Genomic DNA, 5,805 nt, shown 5'->3' with positions numbered 1-5,805 from the left:
TTATTGTTATGTTAATCCCCATACATTACATCATTAGTTTTAGATATAGTGTTCCATGATTCATTGTTTGTGCATAACACCCAGTGCTCCATGCAGAACGTGCCCTCCTCAATACCCATCACCAGGCTAACCCATCCTCCCAACCCCCTCCCCTCTAGAACCCTCAGTTTGTTTTTCAGAGTCCATCGTCTCTCATGGTTCTTCTCCCCCTCCGATTTCCCCCCCTTCATTCTTCCCCTCCTGCTACATTCTTCTTCTTCTTTTTTTCTTTCTTAACATATATTGCATTATTTGTTTCAGAGGTACAGATCTGAGATTCAACAGTCTTGCACAGTTCACAGCGCTTACCAGAACACATACCCTCCCCAGTGTCCATCACCCAGTCACCCCATCCCTCCCACCCCACCCCCCACTCCAGCAACCCTCAGTTTGTTTCCTGAGATTAAGAATTCCTCATATCAGTGAGGTCATATGATACATGTCTTTCTCTGTTTGACTTATTTCGCTCAGCATAATACCCTCCAGTTCCATCCACGTCGTTGCAAATGGCAAGATCTTATTCCTTTTGATGGCTGCATAATATTCCATTGTATATATATACCACATCTTCTTTATCCATTCATCTGTTGATGGACATCTTGGCTCTTTCCACAGTTTGGCTATTGTGGACATTGCTGCTATAAACATCGGGGTGCACGTAGCCTTTCGGGTCCCTACTTTTGTATCTTTGGGGTAAATACCCAGTAGTGCAATTGCTGGATCATATGGTAGCTCTATTTTCAACTTTTTGAGGAACCTCCATACTGTTTTCCAGAGTGGCTGCACCAGCTTGCATTCCCACCAACAGTGGAGGAGGGTTCCCCTTTCTCCGCATCCCCGCCAACATCTGTCATTTCCTGACTTGTTAATTTTAGCCATTCTGACTGGTGTGAGGTGGTATCTCATTGAGGTTTTGATTTGGATTTCCCTGATGCCGAGCGATATTGAACACTTTTTCATGTGTTTGTTGGCCATTTGGATGTCTTCTTTGCAAAAATGTCTGTTCATGTCTTCTGCCCATTTCTTGATTGGATTCTTTGTTCTTTGGGTGTTGAGTTTGATGAGTTCTTTATAGATTTTGGATACTAGCCCTTTATCTGATATGTCATTTGCAAATATCTTCTCCCATTCTGTCAGTTGTCTTTTGGTTTTGTTGACTGTTTCCTTTGCTGTGCAAAAGCTTTTTATCTTGATGAAGTCCCAGTAGTTCATTTTTGCCCTTGCTTCCCTTGCCTTTGGCGATGTTTCTAGGAAGAAGTTGCTGCGGCTGAGGTCGAAGAGGTTGCTGCCTGTATTCTCCTTTAGGATTTTGATGGACTCCTGTCTCACATTGAGGTCTTTCAACCATTTGGAGTCTATTTTTGTGTGTGGTGTAAGGAAATGGTCCAGTTTCATTCTTCTGCATGTGGCTGTCCAATTTTCCCAACACCATTTGTTGAAGAGACTGTCTTTTTTCCATTGGACATTCTTTCCTGCTTTGTCAAAGATTAGTTGACCATAGAGTTGAGGGTCCATTTCTGGGCTCTCTATTCTGTTCCATTGATCTATGTGTCTGTTTTTGTGCCAGTACCATACTGTCTTGATGATGACAGCTTTGTAGTAGAGCTGGAAGTCTGGAATTGTGATGCCGCCAGCTTTGCTTTTCTTTTTCAACATTCCTCTGGCTATGCGGGGTCTTTTCTGGTTCCATACAAATTTTAGGATTATTTGTTCCATTTCTTTGAAGAAAGTGGATGGTATTTTGATGGGGATTGCATTGAATGTGTAGATTGCTCTAGGTAGGATTGACATCTTCACAATATTTGTTCTTCCAATCCATGAGCATGGAACGTTTTTCCATTTCTTTGTGTCTTCCTCAATTTCTTTCATGAGTATTTTATAGTTTTCTGAGTACAGATCCTTTGCCTCTTTGGTTAGATTTATTCCTAGGTATCTTATGGTTTTGGGTGCAATTGTAAATGGGATCGACTCCTTAATTTCTCTTTCTTCTGACTTGTTGTTGGTGTATAGGAATGCCACTGACTTCTGTGCATTGATTTTATATCCTGCCACTTGACTGAATTCCTGTATGAGTTCTAGCAGTTTTGGGGTGGAGTCTTTGGGATTTTCCACATAAAGTATCATATCATCTGCAAAGAGTGAGAGTTTGACTTCTTCTTTGCCAATTTGGATGCCTTTGATTTCTTTTTGTTGTCTGATTGCTGTGGCTAGGACTTCCAATACTATGTTGAATAGCAGTGGTGATAGTGGACATCCCTGCCGCGTTCCTGACCTTAGGGGGAAAGCTCTCAGTTTTTCCCCATTGAGAATGATATTCGCTGTAGGTTTTTCATAGATGGCTTTTATGATATTGAGGTATGTACCCTCTATCCCTACACTCTGAAGAGTTTTGATCAAGAAAGGATGCTGTACTTTGTCAAATGCTTTTTCTGCATCTATTGAGAGGATCATGTGATTCTTGTTTTTTCTTTTGTTAATGTATTGTATCACGTTGATTGATTTGCGGATGTTGAACCAACCTTGCAGCCCAGGGATAAATCCCACTTGGTCGTGGTGAATAATCCTTTTAATGTACTGTTGGATCCTATTGGCTAGTATTTTGGTGAGAATTTTTGCATCCATGTTCATCAGGGATATTGGTCTGTAATTCTCCTTTTTGATGGGGTCTTTGTCTGGTTTTGGGATCAAGGTAATGCTGGCCTCATAAAATGAGTTTGGAAGTTTTCCTTCCATTTCTATTTTTTGGAACAGTTTCAGAAGGATAGGTATTAATTCTTCTTGAAATGTTTGGTAGAATTCCCCTGGGAAGCCATCTGGCCCTGGGCTTTTGTGTTTTGGGAGATTTTTGATGACTGCTTCTATTTCCTTAGTGGTTATAGGTCTGTTCAGGTGTTCTATTTCTTCCTGGTTCAGTTTTGGTAGTTGATACATCTCTAGGAATGCATCCATTACTTCCAGGTTATCTAATTTGCTGGCATAGAGTTGCTCATAATATGTTCTTATAATTGTTTGTATTTCTTTGGTGTTGGTTGTGATCTCTCCTCTTTCATTCATGATTTTGTTGATTTGGGTCATTTCTCTTTTCTTTTTGATAAGTCTGGCCAGGGGCTTATCAATCTTGTTAATTCTTTCAAAGAACCAGCTCCTAGTTTCGTTGATCTGTTCTACTGTTCTTTTGGTTTCTATTTCATTGATTTCTGCTCTGATCTTTATTATTTCTCTTCTCCTGCTGGGTTTAGGCTTTATTTGCTGTTCTTTCTCCAGCTCCTTTAGGTGTAGGGTTAGGTTGTGTACTTGAGACCTTTCTTGTTTCTTGAGAAAGGCTTGTATTGCTATATACTTTCCTCTTAGGACTGCCTTTGCTGCATCCCAAAGATTTTGAATAGTTGTGTTTTCATTTTCATTGGTTTCCATGAATTTTTTTAATTCTTCTTTAATTTCCTGGTTGACCCATTCATTCTTCAGTAGGATGCTCTTTAGCCTCCATGTATTTGAGTTCTTTCTGACTTTCCTCTTGTGATTGAGTTCTAGTTTCAAAGCATTGTGGTCTGAAAATAGGCAGGGGATGATCCCAATCTTCTGGTACCGGTTGAGACCTGATTTATGACCTAGGATGTGATCTATTCTGGAGAATGTTCCATGGGCACTAGAGAAGAATGTGTATTCCGTTGCTTTGGGATGGAATGTTCTGAATATGTCTGTGAAGTCCATTTGGTCCAGTGTGTCATTTAAAGTCTTTATTTCCTTGTTGATCTTTTGCTTAGACGATCTGTCCATTTCAGTGAGGGGGGTGTTAAAGTCCCCCACTATTATTGTATTGTTGTCGATGTGTTTCTTTGCTTTTGTTATTAATTGCCTTATATAATTGGCTGCTCCCATGTTAGGGGCATAGATATTTACAATTGTTAGATCTTCTTGTTGGATAGACCCTTTAAGTAGGATATAGTGTCCTTCCTCATCTCTTATTACAGTCTTTGGTTTAAAATCTAATTTGTCTGATATAAGGATTGCCACCCCAGCTTTCTTTTGGTGTCCATTAGCATGGTAAATGGTTTTCCACCCCCTCACTTTCAATCTGGGGGTGTCTTTGGGTCTAAAATGAGTCTCTTGCAGACAGCATATCGATGGGTCTTGTTTTTTAATCCAATCTGATAGCCTGTGTCTTTTGATTGGGGCATTTAGCCCATTTACATTCAGGGTAACTATTGAAAGATAGGAGTTCAGTACCATTGTATTGCCTGTAAAGTGACTGTTACTGTATATTGTTTGTGTTCCTTTCTGGTCTATGTTGCTTTTAGGCTCTCTCTTTGCTTAGAGGACCCCTTTCAATATTTGTTGTAGGGCTGGTTTCGTGTTTGCAAATTCCTTTAGTTTTTGTTTGTCCTGGAAGCTTTTTATCTCTCCTTCAATTTTCAATGACAGCCTAGCTGGATATAGTATTCTTGGCTGCATATTTTTCTCATTTAGTGCTCTGAATATGTCCTGCCAGTCCTTTCTGGCCTGCCAGGTCTCTGTGGATAAGTCTGTTGCCAATCTAATGTTTCTACCATTGTAGGTTACATATCTCTTCTCCCGAGCTGCTTTCAGGATTTTCTCTTTGTCTCTGAGACTCGTAAGTTTTACTATTAGATGTCGGGGTGTTGACCTATTTTTATTGATTTTGAGAGGGGTTCTCTGTGCTTCCTGGATTTTGATGCCTGTTTCCTTCCCCAAATTAGGGAAGTTCTCTGCTATAATTTGCTCCATTATACCTTCTGCACCTCTCTCTCTTTCTTCTTCTTCTGGGATCCCAATTATTCTAATGTTGTTTCGTCTTACGGTATCGTTTATCTCTCGAATTCTGCCCTCGTGATCCAGTAGTTGTTTATCTCTCTTTTTCTCAGCTTCTTTATTTTCCATCATTTGGTCTTCTATCTCACTGATTCTTTCTTCTGCCTCATTTATCCTAGCAGTTAGTGCCCCCATATTTGATTGCACCTCATTAATAGCCTTTTTGATTTCTACTTGGTTCGATTTTAGTTCTTTTACTTCTCCAGAAAGGGTTTCTCTAATAACTTCCATGTTTTTTTCAAGCCCAGCTAGTATCTTTAAAGTGATGATTCTGAACTCTAGATCTGACATCGTACTAATGTCCGTATTGAGTAGGTTCCTGGCAGTCGGTACTACCTCTTGTTCTTTTTGTTGAGGTGATTTTTTCCGTCTTGTCATTTTGTGCAGAGGAGAATAGATTAATGAGAGAACAAAATGCTAGCAGGGTAACAACGTCCCCAGAAAATATACTCTAAACAAATCAGAAAAGACCTGAAGCAGTGGGAAAAGAAAGGGAAAGAGAAAAAAGAAAAGGAAAGAAAAAAAGAAAAAAGAAAAAGATAAAGATAAAAACAAACAAAAGCAGAACAAAACAAAACAAAACAAAAACAGAATGTGATCAGATATGATCAGGCTGGATTATAGATCAGTGCCACACACTAGATTTTGGGTGTATTTTGGTCTGTTAAAAGAAAGTCCCTCCCAAAATTTTAAAGAAAGAAAAACTTATATATGTACAAAAATAAGGGTTGATATGATGAAGGGATGGAATATGACTGTAAAGATGGAAATTATAAAAAATTTTTAAAAAGGATTTGATAAGTTGTTTGAAAAAAAGAAAGAAGAGGATTAAAAAAAAAAAAAAAAAAAAAAGAAAAGAAAAAAAAAAGGGAGAGAATGTGATCAGGCAGGGGAGTAGAAAAAAACCATACACTAGAGATTTAGAGTATATTTTGA

Source organism: Phoca vitulina, unplaced genomic scaffold (genome assembly GCF_004348235.1).
Source record: "Phoca vitulina isolate PV1807 unplaced genomic scaffold, GSC_HSeal_1.0 scaffold33, whole genome shotgun sequence".
NCBI classification, from domain to species: Eukaryota; Metazoa; Chordata; class Mammalia; order Carnivora; family Phocidae; genus Phoca; species Phoca vitulina.
Note: the sequence above shows the minus strand (reverse complement) of the source record.